We start from the raw sequence: 20,659 nt of genomic DNA, 5'->3' as shown, positions 1-20,659 counted from the left end.
GCCTTGACCTATTTATCTCAAAGACCATCCAGCAAAGTGCTCTAATTCAGATTCTTTCCTCTTCGGTGTGTTCTCATTGTTTTACCATTTTGAACAGGTGTCAGGAAGTTCAAAATGAAATATTATACCCAAATGTGAGCTGACAAACTGAATTTCTCAGAGAAATTAATCAACCATAACATTCAACTACTAGTACTAATTTTTCTGTTTAGAAATCATTGTAATCAACAGCAATTTGTCACCTTCATTAAAAAAACAATAATTTATTGACAGCAATAATTATCTTTTAGAGCTAAAAATATATTAATTACAGCGCTAGGGTAAACTGGTGGATTAACCATTACAGATGTGTAAAAAGGGTAATTACCAGTACTATTATTTTAAAACATAAACCCTGACATTGTGGAGCGGTCTAATAAAAGTATTTACTCTACGTCAGGCATATTAAAGCTTTTTTTCTCAAGTTTGTACTTTATTGATGATGTTTTTTTTCTTTTTAACTTTTTAACTGATGATAATGTTGATAATGTTAATGATCATTGTCTTGCTATACTTGATCAGATCACTCCCTGAAAAAATAGCTCTGTTGTTTCTTGCTGACCCTGGTTCAACCTTGTGGCCTTTAACATTCCTGCAGAAAAGCAGAGCGACTAAGGGAGATCATGGCTTTGGTTGTCCTTTGTGTAGATATGGATGTAACCAATTTGTCCAACTCCAAAAATAATCACTGAGGAGACCATATTTGGACAACAGGGTGCTTTGGTAAGTTGCAGTCACACTGATAATTAGAGCAAAGTAAAACACTAATAATATATTACAAATTCACTCACCAGAACTGCACAGAGGCCAACTTTAAATGTAGAGGAGTTAAAGACAAAGGAACGTTGAGGCATGGGTTTCTGTGGCCAAGCAGTTCAGTAGGTATAAAGTGCAGGTGACCTAGTCTTTCTGTTCACGTAGTTTAGGTTCCGCTGTAAAATTGTGATTGTCTGACACATGTATCACACTCTCTGAGGTCTTATTACATTACCTGAAATTATTAACACATATGGGTGTGTTACGAGATCTTCTTCCTGTGGGGAATATATGATCAATTAAAAGTTTGTCAAGAGACTCATTGGAAAAGAGCAAAAAACTAATTTGGAAGAGAGCCAAAAAAGTCATTTTAATGTGGAAGAGTAAAGCAGAGAGGCGATGGTAATTAATGCTTGGGATGATATTCACAAATCTGGCCAACAGTAAGCTGGAAGGCTGAATAGCAGAACCTGAATGGTGGGTGCCAGCAGTATCAAGGACATTAGTTATTAACCAGCTGGTCTCTAGACATTGTTTTCCACAGTTATAAACCATTAAAATGCACAGCAAGGCAATTAGGAAGTATTTTAAAGAGTGTTGCTACCTTGAGGGTCTTTATAATAAGAGTCAGTGGAAGGTGTTTCTTTTTTCTTCTCAGTTTTATTTTTTCAGGCAGCAGTGGAATCCAGTGTTGCAGAACTGATGATAGTCCTTTCAGTTGCGTGGTGGTAGTATCCTGCCAAGAATATTAGACTGAAGCTGGTCAGTTAGCTGAATACAAGTCTGCATTTACCTCTGAGTTACCAGTTTAACTTTCTTTTTATCTACTTTTTTTTATCCACTCACTCTCCTCTAGCAGTCCAAACATTTATCCATCCTTCCTTTGTTCTCCCATCCTTCCATTAAACATACATCCATCCATGCATCCAACACTCTGGTCTTTACTGTTCCCATAACAGGGAGCTTTTATCACTCCTAATTTAAATTCCTAGCATGTACTTGAGCTGCTCTTCTTATATAGAAACACTCTTTAAAAAACATAAAGCAGAACAACATTTATATTCCAAACTTTGTGAGTGGGTACTGCATCAATAAACCACACAGTGAATTAAAAGGAAGTGCAAAGTGGCCTAAAGAAGGTTCATGGGAGTGGAATGCTTATAGAATGAGAATAGTTCACAGTGGCAGTGTTGGTTGTATGTATGAAGGAAAGGAGCTGGATAGGGTTGAGCACTCTGGTCAAGTTTTTTTAAAAGCCCTGTCCTGTTCTGCAGCTTTAGCAAGCAGAGTCATGGACTGAATAATCTCTTGTGCCAAGCACATTTTCTTTCCCAAGAGCAGCTCTATAAAATCTCTATAAGCTCCTCTTGTTAACCAATTAATTTTTATTTTATTATTTTTATTTTTGAAAGTGTGTAGTGACACACTGTCTGCGCTGAGAGGCGTAAAGAAGAGAAGAAAGAGGAGAAAAAGGACAAAGCTCAAACATCAGATCTTCCTGTTTGTGAGCATGAGTGTGTGCGTTTGTCACAAAATGTACTTGATGATGAGGGTGAGACAGCCTGGGAAACACTCATCTTGCAGCACAGACCTCCCCACCAGCACCAAATATGCCTGAGTCACACCTGATCACAACACCCAAGTAGGTGGATCAGCAGCTACCAGCGGGTAGCAGTAGGAGGGCCAACCCCTCACCCTCCATTACCATGTCCCATAGGGGCCAAGGCACAGCAAGCCTTAGACCCAGGCCCAGCCATACAGACACATACTGACCCCACATGTCTGTGGCCTGTACATGTGCATAAAGGTCACATGTCTGTGGCACATACTGACACACACCCATCCGCATTGACCCACCCTTGTGATTTGATGACCAAACAGTAGTCTCTGGACCCGTCTGTACACCCATCTGCACCCAACACCAGTCACCCACTTCACAACAGGACCGATGCAGAAGAGGTGTGTGTCAACATTTGTAAAGCGCCAGTCCTTTCTTTTGCAAATTTGCCCTTTGCAAAAAGGTTTGAGTCGCAGATAGGTGGGGCTTCTGTACCACAGCTAAATCTGTGTGAATGAGATGACCCTATTTGAAATATTTGCTCTGTTTGAAATCATATAGAGCCAAGAGTAAATAAAAAAAAACTGTCTAGAACACTCTGAGCTTTTGTCTCACAGGAATTGTGTGGAATACGCCAGGCACAAACACACGCACACACAGGTATGTACTGCCAACTTCCACATTTATTCAGTCTTTGTGTTATGACAGCTGACTCAGTCCCACAGTCTGACAGCTCACGAGCCCAGCTGATCTCTGCCTGGCCGCTCCTCCTCGTCTCACTATAAACACAGCGGAGGGAGACCATCATCAGTCCATAAACAACATCAGCTGTTCTTACCGGCCTCGCGGCGCCGCCCTGTTGAGCCTTCCGCTCCACTCCTCCCCTGCAGCTGCGCCCGGGGCCACGCCTCCGCCACAAATTGCTTCTACACACAGTGACTAAATGTTTAATAAGATGATCTACGAGTGGAACACTATATAGGATAGAAAATGAGAAAAGCATAAAAAATGCACCAAGATTGATGTTTCAAAACCAGAAATAGCTTTTTTTTTAATTCCCTGCATGCTTCCTCCTTGTCTAATCTTTACACCAACTTTACCCACAATGCAACATGACAGGAAAGAGTTTGGTCTAGATAATGTAGCCTCGAGCCTTTAGCCTGAGGGGAAGGCTACAGAGGTTTGGTATGCTCACTTCTTTCAGATTTTATTTAATTTTCTAACTTGTATTCCTCAGCCTCAAACAACACTGACACAAGTGAGATAAATGAGGATTTTATGAGGACATCCATCACAGCTTTATCACACACCTTCCTCTGGAGCCACAGGACTGCTTTAGAGGACTATTTTGCATGTAGTTGTACCCCCTACACCTGCAAACTGACACTGATGTATAAAAACAGTGAATTTCTCTTTCTTTTTTGCCCCATAGGCAGCAGGCCCTGACTCTCTGCTGGGATCATTATCCCAATGATCTTCTCTCCTTCTTTAATCGGGCTTTGCAGAGGACAGATCATCTGTCACAGGACTCCTTGTTCTACTTCCGGATGGCTGAGCTGCTACAGAATGAGTGCTGGACAAGACACATGGCTTTTCTTTTATCTATGGATTAAAAAAAATCTAAAGATCTAATAAACTTATTGCACTACATGTATATATTAAGACTGACAGACGTTCTTGAGGATGCCAGGAAAGATCCAGTCCACTGGAAATTTCTGAAAAATGTGGTGGATGGCATGAATATTGGTCTTTTAACTGTATATTCATAAATTTTGCAGCTTGTCCTACTGATAAAGACGTCCTGCACACCCATTCACCCATACTAATAGTAAAATAAATAAAACAGGACATTTTCTGTGAATTCCACTTCATGATTACTGGGCAGTTTGGGTGACCAGAACTTTTTCTGTGAATTTACATATACAGTACTCTGCAAACATTTTGCAATGCTTTCAGAAATATAAATGATGATGATGATGATGAGGTAGCCTTTATTTGTCAGTTGCAGTTGCCCACAACCGAGATGACAGACCTTGCCGATCGTACATACAATACACACACATCACATTGGGGAGACAGGTCAGGCTAGGTAGCAAGCGAAAAATAAAACATTGAAATGTGTAACACAAAAGGATAATCCAGAATGCACAGATATCTACACACCACAACACAATAAAACACAGACAAGTAACATGGGAGACTATTCCAGTGTACAGCTGGATCTGGGACCGCTGTAATCTTCGATCGCACCTCCAGCTGATCTGCTGTCCACATCGGATGGGAGGTAAGCATGTCAAGTAACTGATTGTTTATTGGCCCCAAATGTATTCTGCAGCAGGACAACAACCCTGAACATATAGCCAAGGTCATTAAGAACTGTCTTCAGCATAAAGAAAAACACTAAGTACTGGAAGTGATGGTATGGCCTCCACACAGCCCTGATCAAAACATCATCGTGTCTGGAATTACACGAAGAAACTAGGGGTGCAACGATACACAAAATTCACGGCTCGGTTCGGTTCAATACTTTGGTGTCAAGGTTTGATATTTTTTCGATACAAAACAAAATGTTCATGCCTTTTTAATTTGTCATTTATTAAAATTATAAATATATATTTTAACTCAAAAGTACAGTTTTTAAATTTAATGTTGCTGAAACAACAAAGTAATAAAAAAATAAATCTATCTGATCGAGAAATCACTCATCTTTGGAAAAGAGCGTTTATTACAGAGAAATGGCTCTTTCCAAAATAAAAGCTTGTTAAGAAATATACTCTAAAACACTGCTTCAGTAAAGACTCAGAGAAGAGAAACACACAGAACTTCTTGCTAGCAAGGGCAGCCTCCAGCACTGAGGCTCGCACTGAGAAACTGCCCCGGTCTTTATTTATACGTCAGTGGGTGCTTGTGTGTGTGTGCGTGCGTGCGTGTGGCGTCCTGCTGATCAAAGGGTCATATAACAGCACAAAAGGAACATCCTTGGTCATAAAGAGGGTAGTCTCCCCCTCACCCTAGATGGTTCACCCTAGATAACACAGTGAGGAAGTCCAGCAGTTCATCTAAACAAAAGGCACTTAGACTAAAACAGACATAGCTACATTAAAACAATAAAACAAGGTACGAGCTCTTCCCATGCTCCCAGGATGTGGGGGTGCATTCCTGGAATACACACCAAGCCTTTTGCAGCCTGCTAGAGATCACACATCCTGTCACTACACAATTGATTATACGCCTCTAAGCATACATAGTTAAATATTTCCTAATACAAATAACTACATGCAGTATTCTACCATATGCGAACTTATATCACTGAAAGATTATACTGACTAATAAGTACAATTTTCCATTGACAAAGCTATACTATATACTTCTTCTGGGCTATAGTCTCAGCAGCATATTAAACATATCAGGTCCCCATAAGGAGAATCATGTGCTAAAGGCTGTCTAAATGACTCGGGTAAAGTTTGTAGCATGTGTGCTTGTTGTTTTTGTCTGCTTCCACTTCTCTTTGCACTAGTCGGAGTAAATGTGCAGTCACATTCGTTGTGTTCCCACTAGTGCTGTCAGGTTAATCTCGTTGAAATGACGTTAACGCCACAACACAGCAAATCTCCGTTAACGAGCTACTGCGGATCGCCCCGTGCGTGGGCTGGACGGCCAACATGTTAACGAGCAAACTGCGCTAACGCACTAGTTCTCACCAATGTAATTGAGCATTGCGTGGCACATCCGACATACTGTTTTACTTTTGTCCATGACGCGCTTACCTTCAGGGTCATACGTCACATGAAAACCAAAATAGTTCCAAACGCCAGATCTGAATGAGGGTTGGAGACTTTCAATTTGCCATCTTGCAACAAGAACTTAACTTCTGTCTCGCTAGCTTGCCCTGCGCTCAGTGAATCTGCATTCGACTACTCCGCCTAGGCTGCACTGTCGAGCGCAGATCCACTGAGCGCTCAACACAGACAGCATCGTCAGAAGAAAAGTTGATAAAATAAATTAAAAATTTTGTATTGTTCGATACATATGCGTACCGAACTTAAAGCACTGTATCGACGGTTCAATATCGATACGAGTATTGTTGCACCCCTAGAAGAAACAGAATGATGTGAGGAAGCCTATATCAACAGAAGATCTGCGGTTAGTTCTTTAAGATGTTTGGAACAACCTACCAGTTGAGTTACCTAGAAGAACTGATGCTGTTTTGAAGTCAAAGCGTGGTCACTCCAAGTATTGATTTGATTTCAATTTCTCTTTTGCTCATTCACTACATTTTTTGGTTGATGAAAATAAATGATTAACACGTCCATTTTTGAAAGCATTCTTTGTTTACAGCATTTTCTCTCACCTGCCTAAAATCTTTGTACAGTACTGTATATTTCCTAGAATTTAAGCCCAAAGAATCGTGCTGACAGACTTCTTTGTTTACTACAGCGATATTTCTTTACCATGTAATAATAACTGACATTTTCTTATAATTAGGTATTGGATGTGTAACTGCAATACAGTGACATAAACGGGATTTATACTGGTCTGGGCCACCTGCAGTCAAAGTAGGGTGTATGTGTTGACCAAGCAGCAACCTATGTGAATTAAAAAAAGAGAGCCAAAGTTCCAAACACTGTAATTCCTCTAGATGCCACTTAAAGCTCATCATGTTTGGCTCTAAAAAAATGAGGATTTCAGAATCCAGTGGGTGATCTTTTATATACAGCGTGGTCCTGATAACTAGGTGCTAGTCAGCTTTAGACTTATCTTACTGGTAAGTATGCAGCACTATTTTTAAATAGTATCCAGTGTCTTTCAGTCTAGTCCATTCTCATTAGAAAAATATTTCCACAAAGCCAAAATCATGTTAGATCTTAATAATGTGCAGATTTATGCAGATTTATGCCTGGCTGATTTAGAGATATTTTATAATGTCACCTGTCGGAAGAAAGCATTTCATATCTATAATGTCAACTTTTCAAACAAAAAGTACCCACCGTTCCTGCTTGACCTTTTCAAGTTTGTTCAGTAGACACACACACACACACACACACACACACACACACACACACACACACACACACACACACACACACACACACACACAAAAACCCCCACACAATTCAAGGTTGTTACAGACAGCCCTGCACATGTGGAAGCATGTCCTTAGATGATCACATTGTTCACAGTGTTCTGAAGAGCTGATCCATGTCTGTCTATTCACACTTTGCTTCTTATCTGCTGCTCCGGACATAGCCATACAATCCAAATCTGGCCTTTCTACTAATACTGGACTCTGAATTGATACACTACTTGCATGCCAAGCAGAAAAAAAGACTGTTCCTATGAAATATAGCTCACTTGAGCTTTCAGACACCAATACTTGTCAAAAGCTTTTACAAATGATTTACAAATGACAAAAAGAATGTTTTTTATTGCAGATAAGTAGATGTTTTGATAATAAAAAATTAAATCTGCTCATCATAATCAACACACAATTTCAATTCACAAGAAACTCCAGAAGAAAACATTGCAAAAAACTCAGAAAATATAACAAGATTGAATATTCAATTTTAACACCAAAGTATTCTGAATGACTTTCTTTCAAAACAATTACAAAAATTCTAACAAATTTCACCAAACTTACATTCCATTTAAGTTTTTCCCCCCACTCCCAGCTGAAAACAGTTCCCCTTTGGGAACACTGCTACATTTATCAGTGTCACTTCTGTCCAATCAAGCAAATGAAAAAGGGGTGGAATTTATGACATCAGTAGTGGATATTATGGAAAAGAAGAAAACATTCAAGAAAACAATTTTTGTTACGTAGCAACAATACCTGCTTGAGAGAAGCACGTTGAAAAAAATAGACCAACTGTTACACATTGAATAAGTATGAGTTTCTTCCTAAAGATTCTATTAACTTGAGGGTATTTAAACAAATGAGGTTTATTATTGTTTGTGCATTTCATTAGCTTATGACATGGCGAGGCATTCTTCGCTGCTATTCCTCCTACAGGGTTGGTTAGAATTTAATCAAACTTGAACACTGATCATCTAATGGGTCTTCAACCAAATTGTGCTCAAGGACAAGGTTATGTGGTGATGGATCGTGAGCCAGAGGAGCTACCACATTATTGATTATGTCTATACTTGTGCCCTTCTGGATGCTAGGCTTTCAAGAAGAAACTTTGATATATGCTACATATCTGAGTTAATAACATCATAAAGGCACCTGAGCTGTCATTTTAGTGAGTGTAGGAAACATGTGCAAATCCTACACATGTGAGTTTTCCTGCCATTGCTTTGAATCCCCTGCCTAGTTTAGAGTAAAAGACAAAAACAAAACAAAGAAACAAAATAAAACTCTTCTATGTGTTTTAATAGGTTTTTATTTGTTAATTAATGTTTAATTAATATTGATAATTACGGATGGTACTTACAAAGATTTTTTATGAGATTACAGTGACAACAGTGCTTAATGGTTGTGATGGTTATATAATTTGCAGAATTTTAAGGTGGTAGCTATTAAACCTTTACTTAAAAAGTCATCACTTGACCTATAAAACATGCCATTACTCAGATTTCCACTGTTACTCTGGACAAAGAATGTCTACAAATTACAACCACTTTAATCCACTGAACATTGTTGTTTGCTACTTTTGGCTGCTAATTTGTCACAAGGTTTAACCAACGTTCTGTACCACATACCATTCCTGACACAAGCCCTTTGGGGTTGTGTGTCTCTGGATGGAATGAAACAAGAAACCTTTTTAGTTGCCCAGTGAATGTGATAACCACCACACTATGGAGTGATAATCATTCTTATTTCCATCATGCAGTAATTAAATATGATTTTAAAGAGAACATCCCAAAAACCTTCAACATAGAGAAGGAAACAAAGAGAAGGGATCAGTGACAATAGATATGATTTTGATAAAAGAAGCCTGGATGGAAGTGGGTTGCAAAGTAGCTGGCAGATATGCAGCTTCTATGGTCAGGTAAAGTGGAAGGGTATCAGCTGAGCTGCCAGCTAATGTGGGCTGGCACTATCATCAGCTTATATGCCATGACTGAGGCCTGTTAAACAACTTTATGCTTGAGACTACCAGAGAGAGATACAAAAAAAAAAAAAGACCTTGCAAAACTTTGAACTAATGTAACGCACTTTAGCTTTAGGTGGCTATAACAGATAACAAACTGTAAGTGTCCCAGACCTAATACAATATGTGCACTTCCATGAAAAAAATCTTTACTGCTTGGCACATGAAGGCGGGAATGTCATTTGATCCACTTGAGAGTAAATGGAAAGGCTGTAAAGTCAGTGGATAAAAAACAAAAGAAGAAATGAATGGATGAACTGTGTTGGCTCCAGTGTAAGTGCATTGTCTGTTTTTTGCATTCATTTGCAGAGACCCAAACCACTCTAGACATCCCAAGTTAGGGATGCTTCACATCTAGCAGTTTCAGGCTCCAGCGCCCGAGCATCTTCACTTTGAATGGAGTGATGTCATTTGTTGCCAAACTGAACTGTGCAGACCTGTTGCTTTACTTTGGTGTGATGCTTGCACTGAAAAGTTGAGAAATGTGCAATTTTTCAAGTGCCAGCCAATTACAAAACATTCAAATGTTCCAGCAATTAAATAATATAAAAAAAATGCCATAGTGAGAGAGAAAGAGGGAGAGAGAATTGTAGTTGCTTGTGCAAGCTATTTGACATAAAGTGCTGTTCAACTGGGCTTGGCAAAGTACAGTATACCTCTACAGGGAGTGCAGAATTATTAGGCAAGTTGTATTTTTGAGGAATAATTTTATTATTGAACAACAACCATGTTCTAAATGAACCCAAAAAACTCATTAATATCAAAGCTGAATGTTTTTGGAAGTAGTTTTTAGTTTGTTTTTACTTTTAGCTATTTTAGGGGGATATCTGTGTGTGCAGGTGACTATTACTGTGCATAATTATTAGGCAACTTAACAAAAAACAAATATATACCCATTTCAATTATTTATTTTTACCAGTGAAACCAATATAACATCTCCACATTCACAAATATACATTTCTGACATTCAAAAACAAAACAAAAACAAATCAGCGACCAATATAGCCACCTTTCTTTGCAAGGACACTCAAAAGCCTGCCATCCATGGATTCTGTCAGTGTTTTGATCTGTTCACCATCAACATTGCGTGCAGCAGCAACCACAGCCTCCCAGACACTGTTCAGAGAGGTGTACTGTTTTCCCTCCTTGTAAATCTCACATTTGATGATGGACCACAGGTTCTCAATGGGGTTCAGATCAGGTGAACAAGGTGGCCATGTCATTAGTTTTTCTTCTTTTATACCCTTTCTTGCCAGCCACGCTGTGGAGTACTTGGACGCGTGTGATGGAGCATTGTCCTGCATGAAAATCATGTTTTTCTTGAAGGATGCAGACTTCTTCCTGTACCACTGCTTGAAGAAGGTGTCTTCCAGAAACTGGCAGTAGGACTGGGAGTTGAGCTTGACTCCATCCTCAACCCGAAAAGGCCCCACAAGCTCATCTTTGATGATACCAGCCCAAACCAGTACTCCACCTCCACCTTGCTGGCGTCTGAGTCGGACTGGAGCTCTCTGCCCTTTACCAATCCAGCCACGGGCCCATCCATCTGGCCCATCAAGACTCACTCTCATTTCATCAGTCCATAAAACCTTAGAAAAACCAGTCTTGAGATATTTCTTGGCCCAGTCTTGACGTTTCAGCTTGTGTGTCTTGTTCAGTGGTGGTCGTCTTTCAGCCTTTCTTACCTTGGCCATGTCTCTGAGTATTGCACACCTTGTGCTTTTGGGCACTCCAGTGATGTTGCAGCTCTGAAATATGGCCAAACTGGTGGCAAGTGGCATCTTGGCAGCTGCACGTTGACTATTTTGAGATCACGCTTGATTGTTCGATGATCACGCTTCAGAAGCTTTGCAATTTTGAGACTGCTGCATCCCTCTGCAAGATATCTCACTATTTTTGACTTTTCTGAGCCTGTCAAGTCCTTCTTTTGACCCATTTTGCCAAAGGAAAGGACGTTGCCTAATAATTATGCACACCTGATATAGGGTGTTGATGTCATTAGACCACACCCCTTCTCATTACAGAGATGCACATCACCTAATATGCTTAATTGGTAGTAGGCTTTCGAGCCTATACAGCTTGGAGTAAGACAACATGCATGAAGAGGATGATGTGGACAAAATACTCATTTGCCTAATAATTCTGCACTCCCTGTAGTGTGATCACTAAATAAACCCAGATCCATGCTTTCTTACCAACAACTCCAGTCAAGCCACAAGAGTGTGTTCTGAGCTTTTCTTTGAAAATGGAGTTAAATACAGGTTTGTGTGTGTGTTGGTCCTAAAAACCATACAAACACACAGCTCATACACAGATCTGCATATCTACACAACTACATTTGCGACCACCAAATGTGCACTTAGTGATGCTCTAGGTTGCCTGCAGTAAATGCAACTTTCTTATTACACATTGGATCGGGGAGCAACCTTTTTTGGTCATTAAACTGCCATCATCAAGAAAACTTTTTTTTTTCCCATTTGTATGCTTTGGTAAAAGCGCTGCAAGCAAACCTCAAGCAGACTCACGGGAAACTGGGTCATTGGCTTTTCACGTACAAGTTCGGCCATCTCTTCATTAGCAAATATATAAATAAATAGCCGTGGAAGGAGAAAACAATAGTGAGCGACCCATTTCTGAAGGAGCTTCTGCAGAGATTGCAGGTGTGTGTGCAGAGGGAGGGCTGAGACAGAGTAAAAAAGGAATGAAAGATAGTAAGAGACTGTGTGCATTGGCCTGTGTGCAATGAAAAAACAGAACAACAGAGGCAGAAAGTTTGTTCTGGGCACTGCACCCGTATGTGCACAGAAACAGAAAGGGAATGAAGTAGTGAATGCATGGATAACCCCTCCCTCCTTTGTTTTTGTAAAGTCTATCCAGTCAGGGTTAAATTAGGTGTTGTTCTTTCTCCATTGCTTCTCCCTACGGCCATCGTTTCAACCTGCTCTAATCAAAGTCTCACAGTTAATTTATGCTTTTTGAACAGCGGATCAGACGTACACCACACTGAGGCAAAGGCTGGTGGAAGACAACCTGAGACTTTCCATTTTTCTTTCTTTACAGAGAATGGCTTGTAGCACATATGTGAACAGAAAGGCATGAACCACATTGATAACATTCAATGTGACATACACTTTCTTCCTGGGTAAACTTATATGTGAAAAAACTGGGAGTTGTCTGTGCATCTGGCAAGGGATTTAAAAAAACACGTAAGGAAACAGGAGCAACCATATTTCATCACAGAGCACTCTTGGACAGGACACAGGAGTTGCAGAATCCTCTCTGTTTCTTGACCTCGCCTGTTCCCAGATCTTTCTACTGTGGATCAATGCCAAGCCCAGGCCCAACGTCGATCAGTCCTAATAGTTAATGGTATGTCCACTGGTGTAAAACCAACTGGTAGTACAATGGCTGTCTCAGCAAGTCAGCCCTATAGCAAACAGTTTGCAAATGTCCCAAAATGTAATCACAAGATCTGCAGGTAACTGTTGCAATTGTCAGTATCTGGCCAGAAGCAAACTCTGAAACAAGAGAGACTAGATGATGATGATGACGATTTCTCCCCTATTACAGAGTCAGTGTTGCCTGAGGCTGCAGCTTTCCAAAGATCTGACACCCGTTTTGTAATGGAGGTCCTAATATTTTAAAGTAATGGTCAACATCAGCCATGATGCAAATACAGCTATCTTCTTCAGTAAGTGAAAAAAAGCCTTTTGGCTGAGAGATGAAACTTCTTCAAAATGCCCACAAAACTATCCTAACTAAGGTCCACTTGTCTAGTCTGTTCATGTTCAAAACATTCTTCAGATTCAGAAGATGTCACACACACACACACACACACAAATATTTGCCCTTTTCCCGAATTGCTATGTTTCAGGTCATCAAAGAAGTTTTAATATTAGACAAACGTAACCTAAGTAAATGCAAAATGCAGCTTTGAAATGATATTTGATTGTTTTTGTGTTGTTTTTTTTTTTAAATTAAGACAAAAAGCTATCCAAACCTACCAGGTTCTATGTGAAAAAGTAATTAGCCTAACTTTGAACCAACTTTGGATCTACTTTGTTTTTTTAGTTTGTCCATAATTATCCACCTGTCACACATGTTCGAGATTCTAATTTCTTTGAATACGTTTCTAAAATCATAGCCTACCAATATGTAAAATGTCAGATGGATGATGGCTTTGGGGCATGGATCTACTTTCTTTTTTCAAAATCATGTCTGTTTCCACACATACAGCATTCTTCCACCAGTTCTTGGTACCTAGCATGTTTTCTCTCATTGGCTGAGTCTATGTGGTCTTCCCAGGGCATTCCATGTGAATTCCAGCATAATCACATGTTTCAAGTCTGGTCTAAGCAATTTTTAGCAATGTGATCTGGGAATTTCAATCCACCTGCATCTGCCAGTCAAAGACTGGGTGGAAAAGACCCTCTGTTGTATGTTGGTGTGTGTGGAGCTTCTCTCCACCTTTGACAAAGAACATTGTCTTCATTGGAACATAATGGATAATTATCTATTGTTGAATGTAAAACTGCCTCACACTTAAAATCCTGCAGTGTCTGGGAATTTTAAGGCCCTATAATGGAAGAGATGTTGCAATTCTTTTTTCATATATGTGCAATAAAGGCTACACGAGTGACTTAAGAGCTGTGTTTTATTTGCCATTTCCAGTTTACACCATGATCAGTGTTGGGTAAGTTACTTTAAATTAGTAACATAGTTACATTACTAGTTACTTCTATCAAAAGTAACTCAGTTACTTCAAGTTACTCGTTACTTTCAAAGTAACTAGTTACTAGGGAAAGTAACTTTGGGTTTACTCAGAATTCTCTTGTTAATTTGTTGCTTCCATAACTGGATATCCAGCAAGACTGCCAGGCCTCTAGCTTGCTTACTTGGCACAAGCGCACTGTGCCACCTACCAATAGGAAGGAAAAATAATGTGCATATTTCCACAAGAGAAATCCCACCCCTGGACCGTCATTGACCGCCGCCATGATTCTAGCCTACGTCACAGCGTCATGTGCGCTTTTTACATCCAACACGAAAACTGCAGTCGTGGTGCTTTCGATTGTGCTCAGAACTCGGAAATTCTGCCCTCCGAATAGGAAGATGTAGGTAACACCAGACTGCAGATGAGCTGCATACAGGGCTGGACTGGGACAAAAAATCGTCCCGGGCATTTTGACTAGAGACCGGCCCGCCATTATAGGAAAAATCATAAAACCTATGTATTTTAAGTATTTCTTTGTGCCCCCCTCTCCCTGTTAATGCCCTACCTGCCCCCCTGGCAAAACTTTGCTAGACCCGCCCCTGCACAGTTACCAGCTGTCAGCTACTTAGAAAAGGATCCTGGTGTTATTTGTCTCTCAGAAACAGTTCATAACTTTAACTCATTCATGTCACCTAAAAGGTAAACCTGTTTCTCCATTACCTGTTCAGGTGTGATGATTCAGTAAGGACATCTCCTGGTTTCATCTTCATGTTTCCCTCTCACAAGATAACCAAACCGATATCATGAGCAGCAGCTTTTACAGCTGTGGCTCCAGCAAACATCAGCTGATACTAGAAATTAATATTAAATAAATTCTAAGAACAGCTGACCAGCTGTTGTTTAACGCGACATCCGCTGGTTTCTTCTTTCTGGTGCAAAGTGGGCGATAAACAAACAAGAGAGAAAAGCCGATCAGCTGATCATTGAGCAGTTTCATGATTGAAGTAGAAACAGGAGATGAAGGGGAGAGAATGAGAGAAGAAGAGGCAGCTGTGCAGCAAAGACACAGAATAACTCCAGCTTTGTGTCTTTTTCCATTCTAGCTGAGGTACGGAACAAACTGCATTCCTTTTCAGCTCAATACAAAAATATAAAAATATTTTCTCTGAATAGGAGACGATTCCGTTTTTCAGGGGAAGGTTGGCCACTCTAATAAATAACCTTATGAACAAAATAAAGTTCAACATCAGTAACATCATAGCATCCACCCAGCTGTATAGAAACTCTGTCATGCTAGCTAGTACGCAGTACAAAAAAGTCAGCACAACGAAAATAAACTCCATCTAAACTTGGTTTATATCTGACCCAGACAGACTGCAGGTCATAACTTCTTACCTGAAGTTCAGTTCACCTGACACTCGGACCGGCGGCCGCCCCGGGTCTCTCCTCCTGCATCCCCTTTCCCTCATCCACCTGCTGGCCTCCACCACTTGCTAATGTTACTGAATCTGTGGAAGCTCTGCGATAGCCACCACATGAATTAACGAATAACAACCCTATCTAAATCCCAGTAACAATAAACGCGTTCCTGATTTTGGTATAATAACTAGTTACCGTGCTCGTTACCACAACAATAACGCTTTACTTAATAACGTGTTAGTCCCTACACTGACCATGATTAATAAACAGGTAAAAGTATGACATTTCTCACGTGCCTCTCATATCATGTGAATCAAAATGTATCCAGTCAATTTCAAACATTGAAATACATAATTTTAAATATCATTAGCCAGTATAATACTGTTTTTCCCACCAATACCACCAAATGAATGCAGTTTCACAATTATTATTATTAATGTCAAGAAATATAATAAACTCTTGTAATCCTACAGAAAGTCAGCAGTTACTAAGTCTCTGTGGAAGTCAAGCAAAACAACAGAATAAAGAATGTCAGTAAGCAGGGTGGACAGCACGCTCTGTCAGAGCATTTCGGGGATTTGTACATCGCCTCATTATTTTATCAAGTGGGTTTTTGATAGTCTGACCTTTTCAGTGCATTAGAAAATGGGATAAAAAGCCCCAGGCTAGACTAGTAGTGTGTGTGTGTCTCATGTGTGTGCGTTTGCTACTTGTATGTAAGCGTTCATTTTGTGTGTATCAGCTGGCAGGGTTTGGTCAGGACCCATTTTTGTTTATTCATGTCCCTTGGTCACTACTTTAGTCGAGTCATTGTCAGCCCAGGTTTTTCTTATGTTGCTTAAACTTGCAGTGAAGTTTTGTCCTTGTGCATCATAGGGGAACAATTCATTATGTGGAAGGGAGGGGAAGTTTTCACAGTTTGTTCCAAAAACAAAACTACTATGTTTAATCAACACCAAACCCTCTTGTGCAAAGGTGTGTCAGTATCATTTGTCACCATCTTTATTTTCCTTTCGTGCCCATTATCAGCCCACATTCCTGGGTAATATTACAGAAAGAGTCATAAATATCTAACAAATAATTAACATCTGTGTCACTACAAAGCCAAACTTTGTAATATCATTACAAGAATTTAATCTCAGGTCATGATGTTTATGAGACATGAAAGGTTAAAAAGGGTTATTCATTCAGTCTGTTTCTTTTTAAGTAGGACACAAGCTGTTTGCTGTTTGGTAGACGGCAAGTGTGCAGACAGTTGGGATCAATATTTCTTCTCTTGTAATGGGACACTTGGCACCAATGGTTAAACTGAACACAAAGGTCATTCAATTTAAAGGGCTCCTTTTTTCACACTCTTATCTGAAATCCACTGTTAAATAATTTTAGACTCTGTAGTTTTGTTATGTATCAACATGTAGGAGGCGCATTAAGGTTTTGCACATAATCTGGAGTTTCTCACAGATCTTTGAGTATGCGGAGGATTTGTTTCTGAGCAGAGTGCAGGTAGTAAAATTACTTTTGGGAGCATTAAATGTCACAGTTTGCGAGGCAAACTGTTTCAAACTGAAAATGAGCCTTTATTGTGGCTGTAAGACTTACTGGGGACAGCTAAACAGGAAACTAGAAACAGAAAACTAAACAACCTGAAACATGGAAACGTAGCTGGATATACACTGGGGAAGATGAATAGGATGACCAACAGGCATGATACACAAAATGATACGCAGACACTTCAACAAGGAACAGAGGAAACCACACACTAAATATACGCACAAGGTAACAAGGAAATGCCACACAGGAGGGAGACACAGCTGAACCTAATTAGACAAGACAACCAGATACATGAAACATGGAAACACAAGACTTACACAATAAAACAGGAAACTGGGGAACATGACACAGGAATGAAGAAGAGGCAGACGAGAGAGAGCGAGGGAACAAGGAGCATGAGGGAGAGAGAGGGGAGGCGAAGGCAAACTGGGAAACATGAATAAACCTCAAGGAGGGGAAACAAGACACAACACACATAAACGCAAACACAGATAGGGGGCAAAGACGTGAGGGGAGCCTAAATGTACAATGGTTAACATAGTGGTAATCCTGAGGTTATTCTCAGATTATAAACCAAAATGCTGGGTCAAAAGGACCCAGAACCATGGCATTAAGCAGAGTAATTGACAAGATGTGGAGGCACTAGGTGCAGTGACTCCCAATCTAGGCAAGTGGCTCCAGCAGATCCCAGGAACAACATCCAAGATCTCTGCTGAGAAGAGCGCAGTCCAAGGAACAGCTAAGATATCCTCAAGCTCCCAGACCTCTGGTAAAGGACCCGAGGGCAATGAATTATTATATAAATATGTAAACAACTAACCTCTGTTCACAAACTAATGAGCTGCACTGATGACATTAACTTCTGGATGTCCAGAAAAGTTTTATAAATATTGTTCCATTTGGCAATGTTTGTTCATCTTTGCAGATAATTAGTTTAGATTTATAATTCATTTCTTTATAATTCACTGTCGATTATTTTGGAAGAAGAAGAGTAGAACTTTCCTCCAGTGCTGGCCTTGCTTCTGTTTTATCTGTTGTCTTGCACACACAGTGGGACCAGCAGTAGAAATACACTGTCTTGTGGCTTGCTTAAGATGTACACATATTAAACTTCTTAACCCTAAGGGGTACTCTTACTGTAGATAGTACAAAAAATGATGTTATCCTCCTCCTATTTCTGATAATGTAAAGACACACACTATGTATAGCCTCACAGAGCAACTTGAGTGGTTGTGCAAATCCTTTCAGTATACTAGTATCGATGAAATCTCTTCAGAACTCATAGTGTACTTCTTCATAGTGTACTTCTACCAGTTTGTTAAATGCAATTACATAAAATCATCAGTCCTAGATCACACATTGTAGACACTGTCAGCAATTACTGGTTTATATGAGCTGCTGCATTTCACAGTCAGCACAGTAACTGCAGGTCATCATAACCTAGGAGTTATATTCTGTGGACACCTGACATTTTAAAGAAATCAGATTTACTCCACTGCAGAAGTCTAACTGATGGATGAGGGAGATTAAAATAAGTGTAAACTCTGCATCAAAAGAGTTTTGCTGGGTCCATTGCTAACTCCTAGTTTGACAGTTCTGCTTATAATCACTATCAGGAGAACTTCGGTCTGCCCGAGTGCAGACAGAACAGAAGCCTGCTCGAGGTTACAAGACTGTGCCCACCTTTTGGGAAATCAGTGTAAAATTCATTTGATGTGATGATATAACATATTTACCACAGCATGTGTGCGCATAGAATCTGAATCTGAGTGGTACTTAGCGACGTATTGAATTTTTTTTTTAAAAAGCATGTCCTCTGCCTTTGGTTCCATCTCACATCCACCACAGAATCTCATAACCTGCTGAAGGTTAGCAGTGCTCCCACTTTGACATCTTTCTACCTCTCTTTTCCCTGCCTTGCTGTTTCTCTAAATTCTGGCAGACATTTTGGAGAGAAACACAATTTTACTAAAGCGATATAGCTCTTTGGAAGAGTTTTCATATTCAGCAATGTAACCAGATAAGTTGCTTAAGTTACATGTTTAGTCTCTGTGTGTCACAGTTGTTCATTTTCCTTCAGGCTTTGTTGGTTATTAGCCAGTATCAAATAGTGGTTCTGAAATCTGCTACCAATTTTTAATATGAGTCAGCCTCCCGACTTCTCCTCCTTCTTCTCTTCCAACTCTGCAGCCAGTTGCTGTGTTCTGCAGCCTTTTTATAGATTCTGTGCTAGGATTCACTGTGGTTACCATGGCCACTGGCAGAAACTAGGAGGAAGATATTTGCTGGTGTGTTCTGCCCACCATTAACAGCGTTAACCTCTCACCTCTACAGTGCGCTACATCCAGAGTTAACTGCCAGACGGCCAAGTGGGCCCTAACAGATTAAACACTGGCATATACTTGGATAAATGCTGGCAAAGGGCTTCGGTGATGAATTTCCATCAGAAAGTAAAACTTTAAAAGAATCAGTTTAGGTTATATGGTTCAAGAATTTTTATTTAATTTGGAAAACACTCATTTTGCAGTGATATTCGGTAACTCAAATTCCAGAAAACAGTACGAAGATTGAGTAAAAAAAATAGATTGTGTGTTTTTTAAAGACAATGCCATGTCATGCCATGGTTACTATGGTATGGATGAATGCTCACTATTTAACTTTTGCAGCTTGGGTCATTCAGTCATAGTAATCATTCAGTGTACATGTCCTGCACCATCTTCACATACTCCTCTAGCCTCCTCATACAGTGCCACTCTAGGCATCTACTGTATGCAATAATCTGGTTAAATATGTCACTGCCCTCTCTCTGACACATCTCCATACCTCCACAGGTATGTCATCTGGACCAACCGCCTTTCCCCTCTTCATCATCTTCATGGCTGCCCTCACTTCTTCCTTTACTAATCCTCTGCACTTTATGATTCGCTAACTGTCCTGTAGCTGTCCTCTATCGCTCATTTTCTCCTGTGAGAAAATGTCACTTAGAACTCACGACAAGCCTTTACCTTTGTCTTTGCCACTTCTCTCTTTCCAAGCTGTCCAGTACTCCTGTCTACTTTCTTCTTCTCCCCACTTGTTCTTTGTGGGTGTCTAACAATGGCACAAAACTGAGTTTCATTAAAATCTAAGGATCCTCAAAGGCACTTTTATATTATAATGTCCTATACAGAAAAAAGCCGATAACATTATTTTATGGCTTCATAATAACACTGAAGTTTACCACTGGACATTAATCACAGGGTGCACATTTTTTCATGATCTTTTCTTCTTTTCAGCCCCTTTTCATTTCATTTTGTGAAAGAGAGTTGGAAACCAGGTGTATTATCTCACTCCATTGGTAGTAGAATCTTTTCTTCCAGTTGCCTGAAACTCTTAAATTGGCTCTACTCAATTTGCACAGGAGAAGCCCTGGGAGAAACCTTATTTCTGAAGCCTGCATCTGCAATCTCATTCTTTCAGTCAGCAGCCAGGGCTCAAGACCACTAGTGAGGACTGAAATCAAGATCGATGATTGAATTGAGAGCTTGG

This window comes from Haplochromis burtoni, unplaced genomic scaffold (assembly GCF_018398535.1).
Source record: "Haplochromis burtoni strain Fernald_Lab_line unplaced genomic scaffold, NCSU_Asbu1 Contig_952, whole genome shotgun sequence".
In the NCBI taxonomy this organism is placed as follows: domain Eukaryota; kingdom Metazoa; phylum Chordata; class Actinopteri; order Cichliformes; family Cichlidae; genus Haplochromis; species Haplochromis burtoni.
The sequence above is the reverse complement of the archived record's forward strand: the minus strand, read 5'-3'. Positions refer to the sequence as shown.